The sequence below is a fragment of the Dromiciops gliroides genome, chromosome 1 (genome assembly GCF_019393635.1).
Source record: "Dromiciops gliroides isolate mDroGli1 chromosome 1, mDroGli1.pri, whole genome shotgun sequence".
Taxonomy (NCBI): Eukaryota; Metazoa; Chordata; class Mammalia; order Microbiotheria; family Microbiotheriidae; genus Dromiciops; species Dromiciops gliroides.
The window spans coordinates 720,114,155-720,131,119 of record NC_057861.1 but is presented as its reverse complement, the minus strand read 5'-3'; the positions used below and the strand labels follow the sequence as shown (position 1 = coordinate 720,131,119).

At 40.4% G+C, this 16,965-nt stretch overlaps 1 pseudogene; it reads left to right on the top strand.

Moving 5' to 3' along the window:
• Positions 1–3,631: 3,631 nt before the first annotated feature.
• Positions 3,632–6,092, top strand: LOC122753883 (annotated as a pseudogene).
• Positions 6,093–16,965: the final 10,873 nt, after the last annotated feature.

Below are 16,965 nucleotides of genomic sequence, written 5' to 3'. Positions count from 1 at the left end.
CCTTCATGATAGGACTAGGCTCTAAAATAAAGATCAAATTATGGGAAACTGGTTCATAATTTTCAAATAAAATTGAATATATGCATATATAAACTGTATATATTTACATATGAATATATGAATAAGGAGTAGCCAAATTAGAATCCCTTTACCTCGGGATTATGGTTTTTGTTTTTTCTTTTTCTTTTTTTTTTTGCAGGGCAATTGGGTTTAAGTGACTTGCCCAGGGTCACACAGTTAGAAAGTGTCAAGTGTCCTGAGGCTGGATTTGAACTCAAGTCCTCCTGAATTCAGGGCTGGTGTTCTATCCGCTGTGCCACCTAGCTGCCCCCTACCTAGGGATTATTGTGTAATTACTTGTTATTGAATTCCATGTAGAGTACAAAAGACAATGATGTTTGGCCAACTATTATGATGTTGATCTATCCCTATAAGTATGACTACTGGTCAAAGATTATTGATTTAGAGCATACTAATGGACAGTAATGGGAGAACCTATGGATTTTGATGAAAACATCATTTAAAGGACCCAAAAGACTGATTTGTAGATATAAATCTATAATAGTCAGATTTTTTTATTCAATTCTATTGAATAAAATATTAGGTATTGGGGTTATAAAGCCAAGATAAAGGTAGCATCTGTCATCAAAAAGCTTATTTTTCTTTTAGGATTCAAAAGGAAGCACAGCTCTGCTGTTTTTTTGAGAGCTATCTAGAACTGTGAAGGCCTACAAGAATCCATCAAGGATTCCCAAGGAGGGAGACTTATATTCTCTTCCTTTGAATATTGTATTTCTGAAAACATGAGATACTTCTTAGAAATATAAAAAAATACTATGGGGAGGGGATGGAGTAATGGGATAGTTGAGTGAAGAGATTCTCTCCTTAGTCAATTTCCCATCAGTAATTAATGGTCTGGGCTCAAGCATTAAAATGCAAGTAAGAAACCCTAAGGCTACCCCCTTAAGGAAATTTTGGTTATTTTAAGGGGCACTGTTTTCCACTTGAGAAGACAGCTTGCAGAAGAAACTATGGATAGAACAAGCCTCAGGGATTCTCGTAAGCAGGTCTTTGATGCAGAGAAATGGAGGTGACAACAGAAACTCAAGAGCAGGAATGTAATACTCTGCACATCTTGCAATGCAATCTGTTACTTTGATTAAATTTTGTGAAAACAGGGAAGTCAATCTAGGAACACACAGAGTACAAGAAAATAGTGATATTAAATGGCATTTTAGTCCAGCAGAGTGAAAACTGACTTTAGAGTGCAAGACTTTGGATTCCAATCCTGGCTCTCCCACTCACTAAGTATTTAACTCTGTAAAATAAGTTTTTGACTCAATGGCCTCTAAGTTATCAACTAACTTTATATGAGTATGATCTTAATTACTTTATAAAATAGGAGTGGAATATTCTCAAGCTTTGTATAAAAGCAGTAGAGGGTGTTGCAATCAACTAATGGTCAAAGACATCATGAATAAAAAGCATGGGAACAATATCAAGAATGGCTCAAGGGCTGAGGGGCAGTAAATATAACTGGTAAACTTGAATTATGGAAGCTTCATCTGCCTAAACACCAGGAATAACACTCCCTCACCAACCAATCTAACACTAAGGAGGGAAGACAGATTAGGTTGATTATGGTGAAAGGGGAGAGAGAGAGAGAGAGAGAGAGAGAGAGAGAGAGAGAGAGAGAGAGAGAGAGAGAGAGAGAGAGAGAGAGAGAGAGAGAGAGAATGAGAGAGAGAACTTGGAAAATACAAAAGGCATACCACAGAAGTAGGAGCAGCAGAAATAGAATGAAAGGCTTATCAAGATCAACCATTCATCACTAGCTCAAACTTTTATGGTTGCCTTAATGGAGGAGGAGGAGGAAGAGAAGGGGGAGGAGGAGGAGGAGGAGGAGGAGGAGGAGGAGGACAATGGCAAAAATTATAAGAACAACAAGAAGGAAGAGGTTCAAGGAAGCTAATAACCAGGATGATTTTTAAGATTCCTTCCAACACAGATTCTATGGATCTTCAACATGCACATCAGGAGATTTCATACCATTTGTTGTAATGTCGTGACTTTGAGAGAATCCTTTGAGGGGATAAAAGCTTTGAGTTATTTCAAACTTAGACAAATCATTTTTGGAGAAAATCTTAATTGCTTTAATCAAAGGAATGAACCTGAAGTTCTTTTCTCTTATCATTTTTAAAATGTGGAATGCCAAAAGGGAGAAAGGTAGCATTATTTTGTTTCTTTTAATTTTCAAAGTCATCGCACATATATTCATGCAGAGATTACTAGCATGTATCCCAGGAAACTGATATTTCAGATGACCATGTTTGTTCCCCCTGGCTTGTCATTGTGGTCAAATATTATTGTTCCTTTAAAATAAAAACTGGTCAACTCTCTTGGACTTCCACAAAATAATTTTAAAGGATTATTAAAAAGATCTACTGTTTGAAGCACTTCTGTCTCAAATATCACTAAAATTAAAATTTCCACAAGAATCTGATTGAATATGTTCAACGGAGTTATTTACATTTTTAGAGTACATAATGTTTAAGATGTGATATATAATATGTATATATGCATATCTGAATATGTATATCTGTATATATGCCCATATATGCATTGCACACATATAATTATACACACATGTGTTTGCGTGTATGTGTACATTCATGTGTGTATTTGTACATGTGTGTGCATGTATATATTTTTTTAAAACAGTGATGCAGGGATTTTAAAGGTCATTATTTCAGAGATTTGGAAACCAAGGTTCAGAAAGCTTCTAGTTAAACAGCCAGTAAGACTAGGAAACAGGGATCAAATCCAGGCAACTGGATGCAATTCTTTTACCCTTTTCATTTTACCATACTTTTTCTCTCAGTCTCTTCCCTTTGAAATTCAGAAAATCATAATGCAAAAGGTGGTCTTTCTAGTAGAAAATAATAAGGCCAAATCCCACCCCACTCCCAACCCCAAATGCATGCAATTTGCTGCTCAAAGTCCATTTGCCTAAGGTTCTGCACATTTCTGGAGATTGATTACCCAATATTTCATAAGCACTTGAGAGGGCTGGGGAGTTGAGAGCTTAGAGAGGGAGAGAACCTATCCCACTGGCATTCAAATTCAAGAAAAAAAGATACACAATTCTAAATCCTCTTCAGTGACTTAGAGGAAGAGAAAGACTCTGGAAAGAAGCTGGTATGTAGAGTAACCAGAAACTTAATCACATCCCTATCATTAGCTTGCTACTAGAGACTTCAGGAACTTTTTTTTCTTGGGGGTAGATGTGGGATTCTCTCTTGGTTGAACAGAAATATTCTACTCCCATTGAGTTTATTCACTCTAGCCATTGGATGACAATGGTCTCTTAACTGCCTGATCTTATGACATTTTTTTCAATCTCCATCTTCCTAGAAATCTCGACAACATTTTACATTTTGGACAAATGTATCTCCTTGGATCTTCTTATAATTACTGCATTTTTTGTAGCAGAAGGGCTTGTGTAACTCTGGGAAATGATGAGCTAGGCCATGCAGGGTTACCCAAGACAGACAAGTCACAGTATGGAGTTCAAAAGGCCATCCACCAGAAAAGGAAATGGCAAATCCATTCCAGTATCTTTGTTCATAAGATGAACCCCTCAGGTTGGAAGATATCCAATACATTACTGGGGAAGAGTGGAGGACAGCTACAAGTAGCTCCAGAAAGAATTAAGTGGCTGAGCCAAAGGGAAAAGGAAGCTCAGCAGTGGATGAATCAGCTTAAACAGAAAAGTCATTACTGCATGGGAATATGGAATATAAGATATATAAACCAAGATAAACTGGTTGTGGTCAGACACAAGATGAAAAGATTAAACATTGATATCTTGGGTATCAGGGAACTTAAATGGAAGGGAATGGGTAAATGGGTAAATGTAACTCAGGTGGTCATTACACATTTGACTATGGGCAAGAATCCCTTAGAAGAAATGCAATAGGCTCCTAGCCAGTCCGGCGGTGGGTGGAGGCTGGCTCAGGTGTGGTGGGGGTGGGGGCCGAGGACCTCCCAGCCTGCTCACTCTGAAGCCCAGGTGCAGTATAGCCCAGGAGAGGCCAAAGGGCTTTCTCTTTTATTAGCATCTGGTGTCCTCCAGCTCGTCTTAGTGGACGAGGGCAAGTCGTATATCAAGCATGATGACCGAGTTGGGGGTAGCTTTTGCCAAAGACGGAAGAAAGGCCAGAGCCCCTTCAGCTGGAAATATGGTGAGACAAATTCACGGTCTCAAAACAGAGGTGGCCCTGGTCCCCAAGCTCCTCACCTTGAGGAGGATAATGGTGATGTAGCTATAAGCGATGACCAAAATGGTCCCCGATCCACATATGCCCCTTAGAACTCACGACCTAACCTGAGGGGGGGAGATAATTGGCATAACCGAGACCGAATTCATGTCACCATGAGCCGAGATAGGCCTGGTCAAGACAGCGAAAGCTCTGCTGGCTCCAACCTGCATGCAGCATCCAAAAAACTGGTTCAGGATCAAAATCCCTTACAGCAGGAAATACGACAAGACATGGTTGTTGACCTCGATCCAGAGCAAATGCAGTATCCCCTTCAATCCTATTGAGTTTCACTATGAGAACACCCAGACCAAGTTCTTTGTGGAGGATGCAACAGAGCATCTGCCATCAAGGCTGTGAATCACAAGATTTTGGACTGGGAGAACTGAAGGTTTGTCATGAGCAAGCGCTATGATGTCTCCCAGCTGGCCCTGGACTTGAAGGGCCTCCTCACAGACCCAGACTAGGTGGCCCAAAACATTCATGTCATCCTAAATAGAAGAAACTGCATGTCTGCCTCCCTCTGGATCATCGAAGAAAACATCCCTGAACTGCTGTCACTGAATCTGAGCAATAACCTACTGTACAGGCTGGATGATTTGTCAGAGATTGTGCAGAGGGCACTCAATCTCAAGATCCTGAAAATTTCTGGGAATGAACTGAATTCGGAGCGAGAACTGGACAAGGTGAAGGGGCTGAAGTTGGATGAGCTGTGGCTCACTGGGGATCCTCTCTGTGACACTTTCTGGGACCAGTTCTCCTACATTAGCGCCATCTGGAAATGCTTCCCCAAGTTGCTTCTTCTGGACAGCCACGAGTTGCCCACCCCTCCCCACTGTCTTTGATTTTTTTGTTTTTTGGTGAGGCAATTGGGGTTAAGTGATTTGCCCAGGGTCACCCAGCTAGTAAGTGGCAATGTTCTGAGGTGGAATCGGAACTCAGGTCCTCCTGACTCAAGGGCTGGTGCTCTATCCACTGTGCCACCTAGATGCCCCTCCCCCAATTGTCTTTTATGTGGAACCTTCTGCCCTGTAAGGTCAGGTACTTCGGTTCAGAAAACCTGAAGGCCATGGTCATGTACTTTCTGCAGCAGTATTATTCTGTGTATGACTCTGGAGACAGGCAAGGGCTGCTGGACACTTACCATGACCAGGCTTGCTGCTCCCTCAGCATCTCCTTCACCCTCCAGAACCTGCCTGGGGAAAAATGAGTGAATACTTCAAAGACAGCAGGAACATGAAGAAGCTCAAAGACCCCAACATTCGCTTCTGACTGTAAAAATATATGTGCCTCAATGTCATGACCTTCCTCAAGCAGTTCTCCAAGACCCAGCATGACCTGAACTCCTTTGTGGTGGATATCTGCGCCCAGACGGAAACACACTATGCTTTGCTGTGCACAAGGTCTTTAAGGAGGTGGATGGAAAATCTCAAGACTATGTCTGTGCTTTCTCCTGAGTTTTCATTGCTGTCCCCTCCAACAATACTGCCAGGCTCTGTATTGTGAACGACAAGTTCTTCATCAGAAACCACCACCGATGAAATCCGCCTGGCCTTCACCATGCCAACTCCCACCCCCTCCTCCAGCCCTGTCCCCACTCTCTCCCCAGAACAGCAAGAGATGTTACAGATCTTTTCAATTCAGTCTGGCATGAACCTGGAATAGTCACAAAAGTGCTTTCAGGACAATGACTGGGGCTTCGCTAGAGCATCACAGGTCTTTACCCAGCTCAAGACTGGTGGCAAGATCCCCAAGGTGGTGTTCCTCAAGTGAATCTTGAAGCAACTCCCTGTCCCAGTCCCTTGCTTCCAGCTACACTGGCCTGGGGCCAACATTATGACTGTGAACAAGGGCTGAAAAAGCCCTGGTCTCCCTTGTTAGGGAAGTGTTGAGGAAGGCTCCACCTCCTCTGCCACCAGCTGCTCCCGAGTCTTCCTGGAAGCCAAAGCTTTGTCTTAAGACTGACACTAAAACCGTCGTGGGCCTCGGGTAGGCTTGGAATACTCTGCCACCTGGGGTCCTTGCTCTTTGTTCTGCTTTTTATGATCAAAAGTAAAATTTTAAAAAAAGAAGGAGAAATGTAATTCCTCTCAAAGTCAATAAAAGGGTAAAAAAAAAGCAGTACTGGGATCTCATCTATAAGATGACAGAATATCTCAAGTCCAAAGTAAACTGTTCAGCATCACAATAATAGAAGTCTGTGGTCCAACCATTGATGCTAAAGTGGCCAAAGTCCTCAGTTCTATAAAGCCCTAACTTATCTTCTAGAAATGATATTTCAAAAATAATGTTTGTGCTAGGAGATTGGAATGCTGTTGTAGGAACTCAAAAGACAATTGGAATAATGAGCAAGTTTGCTCTTGGAGTACAAAATGAAATAGGGCAGAGACTAATAGAGATTTATTAAAGTAACTCACTTATCATAGCAAAAATGTTTCTTCAAAAACTCAAAAGGCAATTCCACACATGGACATCTCCAAATGGTCAATATAAAAATCAGATTGATTACATATTTTGCAGCCAAAGTTGATGAAGTGAGTTAAAACAAGAAATGGTGAGTTAAAATAAGACCTGGAGCTGACAGTGTTTCAGAACATGAGCTTCTAATTGTAAAATTCAGACAAATTGAAAAAAAGAGAGAAAACTATCTGACTGTATGGTTATTATCTAAATAACATTTATGAATATGAAATAGAAGTGATGAATAGATTTAAGGGATTAGACCTGGTAGATAGAGTGACTGAATAACTATGGAGAGTGTAAGAATCAGAGCACTACCAACCTGCTGAGAATGATATTGCAGGGAGGCTCTACCATGAGGAGAAAGCATGAGGGTATCGAAGGTCGATTGGTGTCCGGAAGTGATGCCTGCTGCCTGTGGGTCCTGTCAATTGGTGCTACCACCCAATTAGCTTGGAGCTGTGTGTGTGTGTGTGTGGACTGCCCTATTTCCTGCTTCACAGGGGGCTTCTGGGAAAAGCCTTGGAGAAGCGAGGTCTTTCTGTTCTGGACTTTGGGGTGGTGGAAGGGAATGTCATATGGGCTGTTAGAGAAAGGCAAGGTTTTCTCACTGGATGTAATGAATAGATCCAAACTAGGGTTTTCCTCTCTCGCTCTCTTCAATAACTTCTAATACACTTTAATAAATACTTAAAAGCCTAAACTCTTGTGGAATTGATCAGTAAATCTTAGCTAGTTTACCGCACCCACCCACCCACACACTGGGATCAGATCAGGCGAACACACATTCGATTTTAAACATCACAGCTAGAATTTTAGACCTTACAACAGAGATTCATGATACTGTACTGCAGTCAGCAAAACCAACCACCACCACCACCACTACCAAAAAGAAGAAAAAGAAAAGAAGAAGAGCAAGAAAGCAAAATAGTTTTCTGTTGAGGTTTTACAAATAGCTGAAAAAGAAGGAAAGCAAAAAGGTTAAGGAGAAAGGGAAAAATATATGCAAATGAAAACAGAATTCCAAAGAATAGCAAGGAGAATTAAAAAAAAAAAGTTTGCTTCAATGAGAAATGAAAAAAAAAAAGAAGAAGAAGAAATTTCTTGCTGAGAGTGAGAGAGGAAAGGATAAAAGTTGCCTTGACATTTAATAGTAAAAGAAAAAAGAACTAACACCTAAGATGATGGCAATAGATCCCATCATTTCCTGGTAAATATAGTGAGAAGAAATGAAGCAGTGTCAGATTTTTATATTCTTGGGCTCCAAGATCTCTGCAGATGGTGGCTGTAGCTCTGAAATTAAAGTACATTTGCTCCTTGGAAGAAAAGCCATGGCAAATATGGACAGAATATTAAAAAGCAGACATCATCTTGCTGATAAAGGTCTGGATAGTCAAAGCTAGGATTTTTACCAATAGTAATGCATTACTGTGAGAGCTGGTCTATAAGGAAAGTTGAGTGTTGTAAAATCAGTGCTTTGGAATTGTACTGGAAAAGATTTTTGAGAGTCTTTTGGATCAGGCAATACTTAAATTAATTAATTCCAACTATTCATTAGAAGGACAAATACTAAAGCTGAAGCTTAAATATTTTGGCTGCATAATGAAAAGATAGGACTCATTGGAAAATACCCTGATGTTGGGAAAGATTGAAGGCAAAAGGAAAAGGGAATAACAGAGGATGAGATCCATTGTGTCATGGAAGCAATCAACATGAACTTTGACTGACTTTGGGAGACAGTGAGGTATAGAACGGTATAGTGTGCTATGTATGGTCCGGGGGGGTCATCAAGAGTTGGACATGGGGGCAGCTAGGTGGTGCAGTGGATAAAGCACTGGACCTGGATTTAGGAGAACCTGAGTTGAAATCCAGACTCAGACACTTGACACTTACTGTGTGACTCTGGGCAAGTCGCTTAATCCTCATTGCCCCACACAAAAAAAATAAATAAATAAACAAATAAATAAATAAAATAAAAATAAAAAAGAGTTTGACATGACTGAACAAATGAAAAAAATGAATTTTCCTACATAGTTCCTCCTTTTCTGACTTTCAAAGAAGTGGTATTGTGGTTCACTGGTCTGATCAACCTATTTCAGGAGTCGCCCCTGAGGCTCTGCCCAATGATCTGTACTGGAACCTCTTTACTTCTATTTCTGTACTGTCTCTATGACCTCATAAACTCTTATATAATTTATATATTATCTCTTTCATCTATAATTTTTAGATGAGGACAGTGAATCCCAGAGAAGTTATGATTTATCCAAAGTCTGAAAAAAATGGTATGGTTGTTGTCTTTTGCTTTGCACATAAATTGGATTTAAGTGAAGCAGAATTGCACGGTCATCAGCTTTACTCCCTCTTCCAGATTCATCCTAGTCCAGTGCCAAGACAAAGTCAGGATGCAGTGGATGATCTCGTTGTCTTTGAAGTGTAACCAATCTGTAAGCACTCCACAGTACCTGTTTTAGCCACTTATGTGACTATTGGAACAAAGTATTTTTATCGGCCCATTCCAACAGAGGTAGTCTTCACATGTTGGGGTAGATACCCCAACACCTCACTGAAGGGATTGAGATCCCTCTGTTACTCTTTTTTTTTTTTAAGTGAGGCAATTGGGGTTAAGTGACTTGCCCAGGGTCACACAGCTAGTAAGTGTTAAGTGTCTGAGGCCGGATTTGAACTCAGGTACTCCTGAATCCAGGGCCGGTGCTTTATCCATTGCGCCACCTAGCCACCCCTCCTCTGTTACTCTTAACCTGGTTTAGCCCATCTGTCAAAATGAATTACTGGGATGTGGCCACTGTGCATGTTACAGCTTCTTGGAACCATAGAAGAGAGTTGGGTGACAGTTGGATTTAAAGGTGGATAAGCAGCCTTGAAAAGAGTTCTGTAGCTCAGGTGTGAGACAGAGATAGAGAGAGAGAGAAACAGAGATCAAGACAGAGAGAGACAAAGAGACAGAAACGGACAGAAAGGCAGAGAGAGAAAGAGAAGAAAGGACAGACAATAAAAGGGAGACTGATAAATAAAACATTTCCCTTCTTTGAAAATTGCAGAGGTTACAGAGCAGCAGAGCCAAGATGGCAGAGGAAGGACATTAAACCCACAGAGCTCCTGATATAATTACCCTAAGAAGAGCCATAAAATAAACCCTGGACAATAAAACCCCCCAAAAGAGAGGCTGAGATTATTTTCCAGCCAAAGACAGTTTAGATGGGGGCATTCTGGACTGCAAGAAGAGTCCAACCCCACGATTGCACCAACCCAGGCAGGCTGCACCAGAGAAACTTACCCCTGAGCCTCCACATCAGCTGTGGCACTAGTGTCTTCTGGAACTAAGCTTACAGTCAGGTGAGAGGGCTGAATGGCTGATCAGGTAGGGGTGGGGGGAGGGGACTGGTGGAAAATACAGGGGTGTCTGTGGGACCTAAGAAGGAATTTTGCTATCTCACACCAACAGGGAAAAAGGAAGAAATCTTGAGAGATGGGAAATCCAAGTGGGGGAGGGGTGCAGGCTCCTCAAAGCTAAGAACCATAGCACACAAAATTTTGCTGGTTGGTTAATTAGCAAATTAGCTTGAGGTTATCTTCAAACAAGAGAACAGGCCAGGCTAGAGAAAAACCTCTCCTCCCTCAAACCAAAACACCTGGGATGCACTGAAGCTTGGGACAGTGTAGATTGGAAGTAGAGCCCCACTGAAAGAAGGAGTTAAAAGACAAATAAAAAATGGCAAGATAAGCAAGCAAAAAAAAGTTGAGAACTATAGAAAGTTTCTTTAGTGACAATGAAGATTGAGGTGCACCCTCAGAAGAGAATAAAAACCTCAGGACCCCTACATCCAAAGCTTCCAAGAAAAATATGAATTGTTCTCTGGCCATGTAAGTGCTCAAAAGGGACTCTGAAGAGAAAGAAGGAGAGATAGAAGGAAGATTTAGAGAGATGGAGGAAGGAATGGAAAGAGAAATTAGAGCAATGCAGGAGAGTCATGAGAAAAGTCAACAGCTTGAAAAGCCAAATGGGAAAGAAGATACAAAAGCTCTTAGAAGAAAATAATTGCCTAAGAATTATGATTGAATGAATGGAAGCTATTGAATTTATGAGAAAACAAGACACAGTAAAGCAAATCCAAATGAATAAAAAAATAGAGAGCAATATGAAATATTTTCTTGGAAAAACAGCTGACCTGGAAAATAAATCCATGAGAGATAATTTGAAAATCAGTGGACTACCTGAAAACCATGATCAAAATAAGAGTTTAGATATGGATTCCAAGAGATTGTCAGGGAAAATTGTCCTGATGTTCTAGAAGCAGAAGGTAAAATAGAAATTGAAACAATCCACCAATCACCTCCTGAAAGAGATCCCAAAAGGAAAACTTCCAGCAATATCATAGCCAAATTCCAGAGCTCCCAGGTCAAGGATAAAATATTGCAAGCAGCCAGAAAGAAGCAATCCAAATACTTTGGAACCACAGTAAGGATAGCAAGGAATCTAGCAGCTTCTACATTAAAGGACTGGAGGGAATTAAATATGATATTTGGGAGGGCATGGGAACTGGTACTACAACCAAAAATCACCTACCCAGCAAAACTGTGTATAACCTTTCAGAAGAAAAAAATGGGACTTCAATGAAAAATAGGACTTTCAGGCATTTGTGATAAAAAAGACCTGACTCAATAGAAAATTTGATTTTTAAATATAAGACCTTATAGAATTATAAAAAAGTAAATAGAAAAAAGAAATTATGAGGGATATTAAAATATTAAAAAGTTTACATTCCTACATAGGAAAATAATACCTCTAACTCAAAAGAACATTCTCAGTTTTGGGGCAGCTAAAAGGAATACACTTAGAAGACACAGGTCTGAACTAAATATGAAGGAAAGATATCTGCAAATCATTTATTTTTTTGTTTATCCTTGTTTTTTTGTGGGGCAGACAGGCTTGAGTGGCCTATGTCTGGAGCCAGATTTGGGCCCGGGCCTCCTGGGTCCGGGGCTGGTGCTTTGTCCAGTGTGCTACCTAGCTAATCTATGATGACATCTTTAAAATAAAGTAAAGGAAGTAGAGGGATGCCCTGGAAGAAAGGGAAAGGGAGATGTAGACTAGGTAAAAGTAGGTCAAATAAAAGAAATGAGAAAAAGTTTATGGAGGGGAGGGAAAGAGGGGGAAGGAGTGGGGGAGTGAGTGAACCTCACTATCATAAGAATTGGCTGAAAGAGGGAATAACATACAAACTCAAGTGGGTATAGTAATATATTTTGCCCTGAGGGAAAGTGGGAAGGGAAGGAGATAAGGGGGGGGGGCAGGAAGAGGAGGAAGAAGGAAGGTCATATTTAGAGAGGGAGCAGTAAAAAGCAAAACACTTTTGAGCAAGGTGAAGTTGTTCTGCATAACTGTATGTGTATGACTTATATTGATTTGCTTGATTTTATAGGGAGGATTGAGGAGGGAGGGAAGAAGAAAATTTAGAACACAGAATTAACTTAAAGACCTTAATATCATCAGTGTTGGCTCAAGGAGGGAATAACCTACACACCCAATTGGGAGGAGTAATCTATCTAACCCAGCAGGAAAGTAGGAGGGGAAGAGGATAAGAAGGAAAGGGTAAAAGAAGGGAAGGAAGAGCAGGGGAGAGGGCAGTCAGAAGCAAAACACTTTTAAGGAGAGTGTCAAGATAATGGAATGTGATAGATGAGATTTAGAAGATACTCAGGGGCCCACCTGGAGATTAATTTAAACTGATTGGATTACTGGCTGACTTCTAGTTAAGCACATCTGGTTGGTACTTAAGGGTACTTAAGAAAGTAATTGTTCTCAGAAGCTAACAACTTTGAACTTTGACCACATTCGGGTCCAGTGAACCAATCAGCTTGAAGAACCTCCCATTTCTGGGAGGGGAACAGGAAGGAGGATGCAGAGGCTACTGAGAGAGCTCGGCCTCTTTGGCTTCGAGAGAGATCAGCGAGGTGGCACTGGACTTCAGAGGTAGGAGGTTAGTAAGTTTAGGATCACCAGGTGATAGGAAATCTCTTTTCAATCTTTCTCTTTCTTTTACTATCTTCCAATAAACCCTTAAAAAAACTAAATTCGTTTATCAATGATTTTAGTCAGTTTCCACCCAAACTGGAGGGACAGATTAGAACACCTTTAGAATTTTAAATTACACAGGAAGAATAGGGTAAAAGAAGATAGAAAATAGAGTAAATATCATGGGAAGGGAATAGGATTGTGAGATTTAAAATTGGATATTAGATCATTATGATGATTTATTATAATGGCAAATGTGTGGTACCTACGATGCTGGGCTATTGTGAAGAAAATTATTTGTCAAGTTTAAGGTACTAAATGTATGATGAACAGGATGCTATCAGAAAAACCTGGAAAGACCTACATGAACTGAAGCAGAGTGAAATGCATTGTAAACAAAACAACAGCAATTGTGTAAGATGATCTGCTGAAAAGGACATGGTTATTTTAAGCAAAGCAATGATCCAATATAACCCTGAAGGACTTATGAAAATGGCAACCCATCTATAGAGAAAGAACTAATGGTATCTGAAAACAGATTGAAGCATAATTGTTTTTTTATTGAATACATTTTATTTTCCAAAATATATGTAAAAACAAACTTTAACATCAATTTTAAAAAATTGTGTTCCAACTTCTCTTCCTCCTCCATTCCCACCCCCCACCCACTAGAATTCAAGCATTTCAACATAAGTTATACATGAGTACTCATGTAAAACATTCTGACATTAGCTAGTTGTGAGAGAAAACAGTCAAAAAAACCCCAAAACTTCAGATTGAGGAATTGCCAAAGAGGAAAAAAATTTTAACAAATGTGTTTCCATGTGTTTTCAGATACCATCAGTTCTTTCTCTGTAGATGGGTTGCCATTTTCATAAATCCTTAAGGGTTATATTGGATCATTGCCTTGCTGAAAATAACCACATGCTTCCCAGCAGATCATCTTACACTATTGCTGTTATTTTGTATACAGTACATTTCACTCTGCTTCAGTTCGTGTAGGTCTTTTCAGGTTTTTCTGATAGTATCCTGTTCATCATAACCTAAATAAAGTACCTAAAACTGGACAGAGAATTTTCTTCATAATAGCCCAGCAAAGTAGGTACCATACTTTTTGCCATTATAATCAATCATCATACCTATTTTCCTCCATCCTATTCCCTTCCCATGATATTTACTCTACTTTCTATCTTCTTTTAACCTACTCATCCTCAAAAGTGTTTTATTTCTGACTGTCCCCTCCCCTAGTCTGCACTCCTTTTTTTTCAACCTTCCTTATCTTCTTCCCCTCCTACTTTCCTGTATGGTTAAATAGATTACTCCTCCCAACTGGGTGTGAATGTTATACCCTCCACGAGCCCATTCTGATGAGTTTAAAGTCTTTGAAACAATTCTGTGTTCTAAATTTTCTTCCTTCCTCCCTCCTCAACCCTCCCTATGAAATCAAGCAATTCAATATGTCACACTTGTGCAGTTATGCAGAACATCTTTACCCTCCTCAAAAATATTTTGCTTTTTACTGCTCTCTCCCCCAATCTGCCCTTCCCTCCTTCCCCTCTACTCCCCCCACCCTTATCTCCCACCCCACCCTCAGGACAAAATTATATTACTATACCTACTTGAATATGTATGTTAGTCCTTATTTGAGCCAATTCTGATGATATTAAGGTTCACTCACTTCCCAATTCCTTCCCCCTCTTACCTTCCCCTCCATAAGCTTTTTTCTTGTTTCCTTCATGTGAACAACCTCTACTCAGACCATCTCACCCCTTCCCCCACCCCTTCTATTTGTCCTACACCTCAACCCTATTTTAAAGATGTCATCATGGGTTGGTTAGGTGGCACAGTGGACAATGCACCAGCCCTGGACCCAGGAGGCCCCAAGCCCAAATCTGGCCCCAGACATAAGACATCCCACAAAGAACAAAACATAAATGCTTTACAAATATCATCCCTTCATATTCAGTTCAGACCTGTGTCATCTGTCAATTCTTTACTGCGATAGTTCTTATGAGTTTGAAGTATTATCTTCCCATGTAGGAAAATAAACAGTTTGATCTTTTAATATCCTTCATGAAGTCTTTTTCCTGTTTATCTTTTTATGCTTCTCCAGGGTCTTGTATTTGAAAGTCATATTTTCTATTCAGTTCAGGTCTTTTCATAACAAATGCCTGAAAATCTTCTTTCTCATTGAAATTCCATGTTTTCCTCTGAAAGATGATGCTTAATTTTGCTGGGTATGTGATTTTTGGCTGTAGTCCCAGTTCCTTTGCCCTCTGGAATATCATATTCCATGCCCTCCAGTCCTTTAATGTAGAAGCTGCTAGATCTTGCTTTATCCTTATTGGATCTCCACAGTATTTGAATTCCTTTTTTCTAGCTGCTTGCAATATTTTCTCCTTGACCTGTGAGTTCTGGAATTTGGCTATAATATTCCTGGAGGTTTTCCTTTTGGGATTTCTTTCAGGAGGTGATTGGTGGATTCTTTCAATTTATATTTTAACTTCTGCTTCTAGAATATCAGGGCAATTTTCCCTCACAATCTCTTGGAGGATGATGTCTAAGTTCTTGTTTTGGTCATAGTTTTCAGGTAGTCCAATGATTTTCAAAATATCTCTCCTAGATTTATTTTCCAGGTCAGCTGTTTTTCCAAGGAGATATTTCACATTTCCCTCGATTTTTTCATTCAGTTGGATTTGCTTTACTGTGTCTTCCTTTCTCATAAGGTCTCAAGCTTCCATTTGTTCAATCCTAATTCTTAGGCAATTATTTTCATCAGATGGTTTTTTAATCTCCGTTTCCATTTGGCTTTTCAAACTGTTGACTTTTTTCTCATGACTCTCCTGCATTGCTCTCATTTCTCTTTCCATTCTTTCCTCCTTCTCTCCACATATTCCTTCTATCTCTCCTACTTTCTCTTCAAAGTCCCTTTTGAGAGCTTTCATGGCCTGAGACCAGTTCATATTTTTCTTGGGAGCTTTGGATGTTGGAGCTTTGACCCTGTTATTATCTTCTTCTTCTTCTGAGGTTGTATTGTGGTATACCTTTCCCCCAAAGAAGTTTCCAATGGTCTTCTGCTTTCTCTGCCTACTCATCCTGGCTTACTATTTCTTAGCTTTTAACTCCTTCTTAAACTGTGGCACTGCTTCCAGGACACACTGTTCATGCTACAGCATGGCCCAATGTGTCATTGGGCTGCTTCTTAGCCTGCCTGGTGTGGTAAAAAATATGAAAGTTTTTAACAGTCGGTTAGGATAACTGAAAGACGCCAGTTTTTGAAGGACCACCCTTTTGGGGAGGAGACGAACAGTCCACCTGCTGCGCACGTCAGACTGCCTGAGGCGCACTCGACTTCCGGGGTGGAGAGAACAGAAGTGGGGCTTTTTGCTGCTCGGCTGGCTCCTGACGGCATGGCACAGACAGTCTCTCTCCAAAGGTGGCTTTTCAGTTTGGTGAATTTTTATAAGGAATATAGACTAAGCTTAGACTTAAGATGATTTGTATTGTGTTTCTACTTTCCTATCCTTCTAATCAACATCACCTTGTGACTACCATAACAATAAAGGTCTATCTAGAAAACCAAAAGCTTCTTCCATTTACTAGTCTGGGAGATAAATTAAGGGAAAGGTTAAGTAGGGAAGATTTATGATCTAATATCCAATTTTAAATCTCACACTGGCTTGTGAGTAATCACAGCTGCTTTCTCTTTGATACAGAAACAGAAGTCTGATCGAACTCTGATTCTCTATGGTTGGAGTGTGTGCTTTTGCCCCCCCCTCCCCCAGTGGGCCACCACCACTTGATTCAGCCCACTGGTTTGGACACAGGGTGCTTTGCCCCAACTCCAGTAGATACTGCCTCCACTTCACCCTGGCCTATTGCTGAACCCCCTCATCAGTCCGTGACCCGAGCCTCAGAAGCTGTTGGTCCTAAAGTCTCTGACTGGCTCTGGAAGGACTGTCCCTGGCTCAGTCCAGACTTCACGCTGAGCTGTTCAGCCTGATCAGTAGGTCCATAATTTTTTTTGATAGTTCCTTAATCTGAAATTTTTTTTGTCTGTTTTCTCTCACAACCTGGATAATGTGGAGATGTTTTCCATGACTACTCATGTATAACTTGTGTTGCTTGAGTTTTTGGGGGTGGTGGGTGGAA